Genomic DNA, 11,327 nt, shown 5'->3' with positions numbered 1-11,327 from the left:
ATCTATTCATTGATTTACCCTCGATATTAACCCATAACTCATTATTGTTGTGATCCCCTAAATTAATTCAATCCCTATTTTGTGGAGATTTGCTTAGCTATGTTTTATTCTATTTTGTAATTTGACTTGTTCTTAAAAAAAATACATGTATACATATTAGTAGTAGTGATCTTCTGAGCTAAAGAAGTTAAATTCCATATTCTGAGAAAAAGCTTTGCTGTACGCAATTGATGACTAGTCATTTTTATAGTTAGGCAATTTTTCAATTCAATCTCGATTCTAACCCTTTCTTTCAGCTTGTGACCACACCCTCTAACCAAAACCACGTTACAACCCTTTAAAGACCTTTTGATTGATGTTTCATCTCAATTTATAGTGGTGGAGATTTGATTTTCATGCAAGCCTATGGTAATGACTCTTCATTATTGACTATTGAGTGCTTCATTTATTGTCCTTAAACACCTCGAGTGATTTGAGTGAATCTTTAGTGAGGATGTAAAACTCTATGATATTTTGAATCAGAGGTAATTACTTAAATAAGGGGAGACACCTATGTTTTCATGATAAAATGCTCAACTTGGAATGTTTGAAACTTTGATGTTCTTTCAGTTGAATTTTCAATGTATGATTACTTATGGATTGTTTTGAGATATTATCGATATGAAATTATAAGTTGAGAAGAATTTATTTTGATTATGAGTTGAGGATTTTGCTTGAGGACAAGAAAATGCTTAAGTGTGGGGGTATTTGATAAACCGTAATTTATACATATTTCTACCCCATGCTTAGCACATTTTATGAACGATTTTTCCTTAAAATTGGTGAATTCAATGCTCCTAATGCCTTTATTTCATGTTTTATACTTAGGTCAGCATAGAAGAGTGAAAGGAACGAGAAGCGGGCTAAAAACAGAGAAAATGGGCCAACATACGAAATCAACACGGCCTGGACCTCCTCACACGGGCAGACCACACGGTTGTGTCAATTTGGCAGAATCGAAGCACGACTAACACGGGTGGACCAGACACCCTGAATCTGATTTTCTTTAAGTTCGGTCCAATATAAGGGCGTCTGACACTTGCGTCCATATAAATCCTCATAAGGTGCCATTTTCAGACTTGATTGATAACTATTACTGTAGGCAAACTCTACCAACGGTAAGTACTTTTCCCAATGCCTTAAAACTCGAGAACACAACACCATAACATGTCTTCTAAGATCTGAATCACTCTTTCTGACTGACTGTCGGTTTGCGGGTAAAATGTCGTGCTGAAATTCAATTTTGTTCCCAATGCCTCTTGCAACTTTTTCCAAAACCGCGAGGTAAATCTCAGATTTCTATCTGAAATAATCGACAAGGGTACTCCATGAAGTCTCACAATCTCGAAAACATATAATTCAACCAATTTCTCAAGGGAATAGTCGGTACGCACTGGTATAAAATGTGTTGACTTTGTTAATCTATCAACAACGACCCAAATAGAATCCTTTTTCCTTGGCATCAAAGGCAACCCTGACACAAAATCCATGGTTACACGGTCTTATTTCCACTCGGGAACCATCACGGGTTGAAGTAAACCTGAAGGTACTTGGTGTTCGACCTTTACTTGTTGGCAAATTAGACACTTAGAAACAAACTCTGAAATGTCTCTTTTCATTCCCGAGACCAGTACATTTTCTTTAAGTCGTTACACATTTTCACACAACCCAGATGGATAGAGAAGCAACCACTATGTGCTTCTCATAAAATCCTCTGAATAATGTCATCGTCCTTAGGCACACAAATCCTATCTTGATACATCATACAACCGTCGGTACCAACACAAAATTCTGATTCATTTCCAATCTCACACTGAGCCATCTTAGCTTGCAAAACCTTATCACCTTTTTGAGCTTCACAAATTTCTTGAAGGAACATCGGTCTAGCACTCATCTTGACTAAAATCGAACCATCATCAGTCACAGTCAATTGAGTATTCATAGCCCTCAAAGCGAATAATGATTTCCTACTCAATGCATCAGCGACCACATTTGTCTTCCCGGGGTGGTAGTCGATCACCAACTCGTAATCCTTTATCAACTCCAACCATCTTCGTTGCTGAAGATTCAGCTCCTTTTGAGTCATCAAATACTTTAAACTCTTATGGTCAGTAAATACCCGTCATCTCTTGCCAAACAAATGGTGTCTCCAAATTTTCAACGCGAATACGATGGTGGCCAACTCTAAATCGTGCGTCGGGTAGATTTTCTCATGTAGCTTCTGTTGTCTCTAAGCGTAAGCTATGACCTTAGCTTTTTGCATGAGTATGCCCCCCAATCCATTCAAGGAGGCATCGTTATATACCACAAACTCTTTTCTCGATTTCGGTTGCACTAAAATTGGGGCTTCAGTTAACAAGGCCTTTAGCTTTTCAAAACTCTATTGGCACTTTTCTGTCCATTCGAACTTGACCTCTTTTTGTAGCAACCTTGTCATCGGAGTAGCTATCATGGAGAACCCTTTAACAAATCGTTTGTAGTAGCCTGCTAGGCCCAAAAAGCTTTTAATCTCTGACACATTTCTCCGCAGTTTCCACTCGTTAAAGGCCGATATTTTACTAGGGTCAACTCTAATTCCATCACCCGACACGATGTGTAAAGTCGATGGAAAAGGCAAACTGAGCCCTCATTTTATAGAACCTTATGAGATTACCGAGAGAGTAGGGCCTGCTACCTACCGATTGGCCTTGCCCTCAGAGTTAGAAAAGATTCACGATGTGTTCCATGTGTCCATGTTGCGTCGATATAGATCGGATCCTTCGCATGTAATTGTGCCAACTGAGGTTACAATTCACCTGAATATGACTTATGGGGAAGAGCCGGTTAATATTTTGGCTCGGGAGGTTATACAATTGAGGAATAATAGTATAACACTTGTTAAAGTTTTGTGGCATAGATATGGAGTTGAGGAAGCCACATGGGAACTCGAACAGACCATAAGAGACCAATACCCGAACTTATTCACTGGTAAGATATTTAGGGACGAAAATACCTAAGGGGGAGAATTGTAACAGCCCAATTTTGGGCTTAGTCAGAAAAGCGATTTTAGGACCACAAATCTGAAGTCAAGAAATTATTTTTATTATTATTTTGGTGTCATAGCATGATTATATGAGTGTATGAAAATTTTGGTGAATTAATTTTAGCATTGCGAGCTTAATTACGAAAAATGACTAATTCGCATAAAGGGAAGAAGTTGTGATTTGCTAGCCAAAGGTGTTAAATAGCAAGAGAGCCATAATTGGAGGTCTTTAAAGTGCAATTAAACCCTTAAAAGAAGCTTGGCTGACCATAGGGACAAGATAAATCAATTGGTCAAATGGTTAGGTGAGTTGATTACTTAATATTGTCTAGAAATAAAATAAAGAGAAAAATGTTGTCATCTGTTTACTCTTCTTTCTTCCACCGATTTTTCCTCCAAGAAATAGCCATGGGAGCTTGAAACTTTCAATATAAGCCATAATTTTTCCTCCTAGACATGTCTTACACTATCTCTTATAATGTGGTCGATGCATGTCCCAGACATGTCTTACACTAGCACACATATCACCCAATGTCATGGCATGAATATCAGAATCTATTCCTAAAGTTCAACCGAGAGTCTTTACTACGTTAATTTCTCAACATGCATACTCATATTCACAATCATAACAATTTATGCAATATCAATTCAATCACAAATCATAACAATATAGTTGCATTATTAACGTATAACTTACCTTGGATTACACAATTTAGGCGACTAGTCGGTTTTAATCTACTTGCTTGGCCTTCCCCCGGTCTAAGTTCGGATTTTGTATTTCTTGATCTAAAATAATAAAAATTCATCCATTTAATCACTAGATAAATTTATACAATAAAAAATTCACATTTTTGGCAAAATGACCATTTTGCCCCTACACATTCACAAAATGACCATTTTACCTCTAGGCTTGAAAATCGATTTTTATCAAATTTATTATGCCTTAAACCTAGCCAAACCCTTTTTACTCTTATAGAAACCGAAAATTTCCATTATTTCACCATATTACTATCTATTTTACAATCTTTACAAAATGGTCCTATTAGGGTTTTCATGAGAAGTTCTTTCACAAAAGTTGTTTATTTCACAACCATAAGTCATATTCTTCCATAAAATTTCAGTTAACCACATATATGCTTTCATGAAAAAACCCTAGACTCTCAACCATTTTTCAAAACAGTCCCCTCATTAGTTAGCTCATGCTATAAAGGTTCCAAAAGTACCAAAATCATCAAAAATAACCATCTAAATCGGTTAGCTAACTGAGAGATTTATGGTTTATATCGAAATGAGAGAACTTATGACCATGTGGTGAGTGGTATAGGTACCTAAATGAGAATTATGACATACGAGCTTCATTTACGTTGTATGTTTAGTAAATGAGGCAAGTGAGTAAGTTATACATATGACTTCTTGTGTATTTTACACGAATTATGAAATGTGAATTCAAACCAATGTTGTATGATTGGTGATAAATAAATATGAGCAAGTAATGTTTATGAATCCTTACTTTTATGAGCAAATCGAGATATGTTGGGAGTATGATCCTGTATGGTATCTTATAGTTACTCATTATTGCATACGACTTACTAAGCTTTATGCTTACCTCTTTTCTTTTCCATTTTCTTATAGTGCTGCCAAAGTAGCTCCTGTATCATCGCCTTATGTCGGAAAAGCCAGTCACACTATCCCTGAAGCAATTGGTATAGCTAGTTTTATTATTTTGATTATGGCATGTATAGGAACTTGTCTTTTGTAATGGTCACATTATTTTGGGCCAAACGAGTGGCTTGTAATAGCTTTTTATTCATTTTGTATAATGCCATGGATGGTGGCTGATATTGGTTATTGATAAGTGCAAATGATGATGATTTCATAGATGAGTAAATCGTATAACTAATCAAGTTCTTGTTAGATTGTTAAAGTGTAATGTGGTTGTGTTAGATATGTTGTTGTGGTTGAATTGGCTTTGTCTTGCCGTGTGAATTGGCGATATGTATTGCTTTGTAGGTAGGTGTAAGTATGGGTGGAAAAAAGGCTTGGTAGATAGCCTATTTTTGTCTACACAACTAGACACACGGGCGTGTGCCTATGCCATGTGTGACACATGGTCAGCCTCATGGGCGTGTTGTTCGATCGTGTATCCCCTACACCTTGAATTTGCAAGTCAGTATGCATGGCAGTAAAAATACGGGCAGGGACACGGCCATGTGTCTCAGCCGTATGGAGGACACGGCCTTTGGCCACAGGCGTTTGCCTTGGCCTTGTGCCTCAAATTGGTTGCTGACGTTAGAAACAGAATGTCAAGGTTTTTACACACGGGCTGCAACATGAGTGTTTCATGGCCGTGTGAGGGACACGGGCGTGTGCTCAGCCATGTGAAAACTCCTGTAGTTCAAATTTGGAATTTAATTCACACGAGCTCGGGGCACGGGCGTGTCCCCCTATGCTTAGGCCGTGTGGACCACAAGGGCCTTCAGCACGGCCAGGTCAAAATGGATACACAAGAGTGTTGCCTTTCACACAAGTGTGTGCCCTTGTTTCAAGTGACATTTTTTTTAAGTTTTCAAAGGTGTTTGGATAAATCTCAAGTCGTTTCTAATGTGTGTTTGGGCCTCGTAGGCCCATATTAAGAATTTCTAAACTGAGATTGAAAAGTTTTAAATTCGATCAAGTTTTTATGATTTGAAATGATTGTATGCTTGTTTTTAAGTCAGGTAATGCCTCGTACCTAGTCCCGACCTCGGACTTGGGTAAGAGGGTGTTACATTTAGTGGTATCAGAGTTATGGTTTTAGTTGATTCTAGGACTAACCTAGCATGAGTAAGAGTCTAGCTATACATGCCATAATTGTATATTAATAGTGTGAAGACTCCTGACGAAATAAATTGTGTTTTTATATATAGTAAATGGATTCTGATGTGTGTACGGCGGATGATGTGGAAAGTAATGCACCGACTCATGCTGAAGGGACTGCGCCAGAAGACAGTGGGCCCGTGACAATGAGTCAGGGTGGAAGGGCTAGAGAAGCTTACCTCCACATGATGGTTGCATGGTACTCGGTCTTGGCCTCGGACTCGGGTAAGGGGTGTTATACATTCATTCGCATCCTACCGAGGTCTCATTGATTTATAATCTCATTATTTATGAGCTTTGTGTACGTACCTGTACCCTTTCGACATGATCTTACCTTGTCATCTCTTAGACATAATCTTTGGATCACCCGTTGAACCACTTGGAATTACTAAAGGATACTTGGGAATTCTTATAAACATAGTAAGATGCGAATGCAATATCCCAAATATGGTCTTACATGAGATCACAAATCGAAGTTGAAAACCCAGCTATGGTCTTACACGATGTCTCATATTGATGCCAATACCATATCCCATATATGGTCTTACATGGGATCACATGTCGATGCCAATGCATGTCCCAGACATTGTCTTACATGGGATCTCATAATGATGCCAATGCCATGTCCCAGACATGGTCTTACATGGGATCACACATAACCCTAATGCCAAGACATTTGTATCCTAACTATTCCTAGGGTTCAACCGAGATTTTGAGGTATTGAAATCATCGAATCGTCATCGAGTCTTCATTAATTAAATCCACAAGGAAAATTATACAATTCATGCAATATTAAAGCATTAAATACATAATAATGTAACGTTGCATTATTTATACACAAACTTACCTCGATACCCAAAATATTGCTACTATTCGATTTAATCCACAATCTTGATCTTTCCTCGATTTAGGTCCAGACTCCATTTTTCTTGATCTATAATAGAAAATTTCACTTATTTAATTATCACATTGTTCAAAATAGTCCATAAATCATACTTTGGAAAAATTACAATTTTGCCCTTAAACTTTCACATAATTCCAAATTAGCCCCTAGGCTCGTAAAATGAAATGTGATCATTTTTTTTTGCTACCCAAGCCTAGCCAAACTTATATCATACTTATATTAACCAACATTTTCTTTCAAATCAGATTTTTAACCACCTATTTTACAACTTTTACAAAAAGGCCCTTATTAGGTGTTTTCATGAAAAACCACTTAGTAAAAGATGTTTATGATGCATCAAACTTTCATATTCCTCCACTAAACACCAAAATACATGCATGTCACAAATGGGTAAGTTTTTGAACATGAACCCTAGCTCAAAATAATGGTATAAATAGCTAGATCATACTTCAAAGATCTTAAAAACATAAAGAACATTAAAAATAGGGCTAGGGTGTACTTACAATCAAGCTTGAAAGGATGACCAAAACCCTAGCTATGGCTCCATGAGAATTTCGGCTTAGGAGGAGGAATATGGGCACAGTTTTTGACTTATTTTTCCCTTTTTATTCTTTTATTAACCAAATAACAAAAATGCCATTAGGGCCTTTATTTCAAAATTTTCCTATTAATGCCCATTGTTGTCCATAAAAATAGAAATTGGGAAAATTGCTATTTAAGGACATCTAATTAACAATTCATAGCAATTTCATGCTTAAAAGCTTCTAGAACTCACATTTTGTAACTTTTGCAATTTAGTCCTAGATGTCAAATTGGACATTTTATCCATAAAATATCTTCATGAAATTTTCACATAAGCATGCAATTATATCATAGACCTCATAATAATCATAAATTAATTATTTCTACTTTGGATTTGTGGTCTCAAAACCACTGTTCTAACTAGACTCTAATTCAGGATGTCACATTTCAATTCAATAGTCTTTCGTCTACAATTTACAAAGGCATCATGCAAAGTCAACCAATCTATACCTAGAATTACATCAAACTCATCAAATGGCAATAGCATCAAATCAACCAAAAAACAATAACCCTGAATAATTGAAGGACAGTGTGTCAGCCTTAAAATGACCCTAGTCGGAATGTGGTTTCGGGACCACAAAATCGAGGCATAAAAATAATTTAAAATTTATTTTGATGCCTATAATATGTGTTAACTCATGTGTGACATTTTGATGTTTTGATTTAGAGTTATAAATGTGAATTTCACTAGAAAGGACCTAGTAGTAAACTTTGAAAGTATGATGGGAAATGTGTGATGACTAGTGGATCATGCATGCAAAATGAGGGGTTTGCATGTCAAATTTCCCATATATCATAAGTAGTGGCCGCCATGATGGGCTTATATGCACATAATATGTATTAATTATTAGTTAGTAGCTTATATTTTATAACATAAGTAAATAAAATAAGGAAAAGAGAAAAGAAACAAAGGAGTCTTTCTCATGTTTTCTTCTTGGCCGATTCTAAGAGAGGAAGAGGAGGAGCCATTCGGCCATGGTAGGCCTTCATTAAGGTAAGAAACTCAAGCTAGTCCTTTAAAATCTTAGCATGGTTTTAAGCTAGATTCTAAGTCCCTTACTTAACCATGCCGAAATCTTTGTAATGGATGGTGATATGAACATTCGGCCATGGTAGAGGTTAAAGAAAAATGGTGGTAATGTTATATATTTTGATAAGTATGTTAAATGGCTTGAGATTTGAACTAGTCATCAAATCCTCTAGGTAGCCCATGCTAAGAATTTTGAATTTTGGGATGACTAGAACTTTCGGCCATGGTAGCTATTGAGGATTTAGGTTTGTGTTTCATGTTAAATTGGATGAATCTTGGTGTAAGGGTGTTTGAACTAAACTAATGATCAAATAGGTGCATAGATACAAAATGGAAAGAATCGGCCTAAGTGTTTTAGTCATTGACATATATATATATGTTGCCGAATGTGTGCTTAAGGAATTGGTTAAGTACATTGTTGTTAAATGCTAGTTGCTAAGGAATTTTGAATGGGTTATAAATTGAGTTTAATGTTCGAGGAACATTGGTTTGGACACCTAGTGCCGAATGTGTTCAGACGCAACTTACCAAGTGCATAAATATGATAATGCTATGATGGTAGACTTAATTGGAATTCGGCATTGTAAGTGATGCCTTGGTCTCTTATGATGGTTAGGGACAAAATGTGTGTTGTGAGGAACGAAATGATGTCTATGAATTCGAAAATGCAAGGTATTAAGCTAGTCCTATTATTCGGTGGTGCATGAGTAGAGCACATGTATAATGCTTGAATAACTAGTCAATAAAGCTATTCGCGCCTAATTGTATAATATGAATGTATTTAATCGGATTGTTAAATTGATAAATTATTAAATAAGCTCTATTTGTTTGAATTAAGCTCAAGAGCTTAGAGGACCAAAGTTGGATAAGGGGTAGGAAAAAGTGATCGAATAGCCGTCGAAATCATTCGACAACATTCGAGGTAAGTCTTCAAGTAATGACCCTACTTGATTTATATTGGAATGATTTGTCATATTATGGCGGATAGCCGAATGTGCATAGAGCCTATGTTATAAAGCCAATTGAAATCATGCTCTTTGTGTGTGGCTATTGAGCCGAAATTGGAAATGTTTGATAAATGATTTGTGTTTGAGCCTTAGTAACGGAAATGAAATATGGATGTGTCATGAATATTGATATATGTGTGCATGAGCATTTGAATGATATCCGGGCTAAGCCCCGAAGGCATTTGTGCGAGTTGTTATATCCGGGCTAAGACCCGAAGGCATTTGTGCGAGTTGTTATATCCGGGCTAAGACCCGAAAGCATTTGTGCGAGTTGTTATATGTGACAGCCCAAAATTGACCCTAGTCGGGATGTGGTTTCGGGACCACAAAACCGAGGCATAAAAATAATTTAAAATTTATTTTGATGCCTATGATATGTGTTAATTTGTGTGTGACATTTTTGATGTTTCGATTTAGTGTTATAAATGCGAATTTCACTAGAAAGGACCTAGTAGTGAACTTTGAAAGTATGATGGGGAAATGTGTGATGACTAGTTGCTCATGCATGCAAAAATAAGGGATTTGCATGTCAAATTTCCCCCCAACATGAAGTGGCCGGCCATGGCAAGAGAGGATGGGCAAAACATGTCATGAAACATGTTTTGTTGGTGCATTAGGGAGAAATAATAAACAAAGGTGTATGGGTAAGAAAAGAATGAAAAAAAATGTGTGTGAGTGTGGTATTCCCCCATTGCCGTGAGTTGTAGAGAAAGAAAGAAAAATTTTGTTCATCCTTTCTTTGAGCCAAAACTAAGGAAGAAGGAGGATTTTTGCTTCATGCTTGGTTTGGAAGAGATCTAGAAGGAGATTTGGCTAAGTTTGCATCAAGATTAAGGTATGTATGAGGTTGTGTTAGGAGTTTCATGCATGTTTTGGTTGCTAACTTGATGTGCATGTTAGCCATGGCTCAAATCTTTGTTATGCCATGGAAATGGTATTTGGCCAAAGTTGTTATGGTGATAAAGCCATTGCATGCTAAGTGTGAAGCTTGATGATGATGCATGCAATGATGGATTGTCTACTTTTGAGTAAGATTTTGAGTTTTCTTTTGTTTAATCATGATTGAAGTTGAAAAGGGCATGATTGTCATATTCGCCATGATGCATTCATGAGCATGGTTCATGCTTCTTGCATGTTAGTTAAAATTTGTGTTTTGGATGGCTATGGACACCTTGAAATTCGCCATGCTCATATATGTATATATATGTTTGCACATGATGTTTTGGTTATGAACTAAGTGATGAATATGGTTGTTTAAAGAAGAAGATGTTGAAGAATGATTGTGAAATTGCAAGCACATTCGCCTAGCACACATATGAGTGCTTGATGCTATATTATAAGTTTTGAGCTACAATATGCAAAGCATTAACTAGTAAAATGCATGCTGTTTTTGTGAGGTATTAAGTGCATAATTGGCTTCAACATGTACATGAATATTCGGCCTTGGGTAGCCTATTGAAGGCCTTAGCTTTTCCTTGATGCCCGAATAAATTGTATTGAATTGCTTGATGTAGTATAAAATGTGCATGACCATTGTGTATTCAAGCTAAAGAGTGGCCATATGACCATTTAAACTCCTTGTCATATTCGCCATAAGCTAGCACAATGAGGTTTTAATAAATTGAATTTGTTTGAATTAGCTCAAGAGCTAAGAGGGCCACAATTGGACAAGGGGAAGGAAAAAGTGATCGAATAGCCGTAAAAGCCGTTCGACAACATCCGAGGTAAGTCCTCAAGAAGTGACCTTACTTGAATTATGTGGAATGAAATATGGATGTATTGATTATTGATTTATGTGTGTATGAGTATTGAATAATGCCCGGCTAAGTCCGAAGGCGATTATGCTAGTGATTATAATTGTGTTTGAGCCTTAGTAACGAGAATGAA

The sequence above is a fragment of the Gossypium arboreum genome, chromosome 1, assembly GCF_025698485.1.
Source record: "Gossypium arboreum isolate Shixiya-1 chromosome 1, ASM2569848v2, whole genome shotgun sequence".
In the NCBI taxonomy this organism is placed as follows: domain Eukaryota; kingdom Viridiplantae; phylum Streptophyta; class Magnoliopsida; order Malvales; family Malvaceae; genus Gossypium; species Gossypium arboreum.
This window is presented reverse-complemented; position numbering follows the sequence as displayed.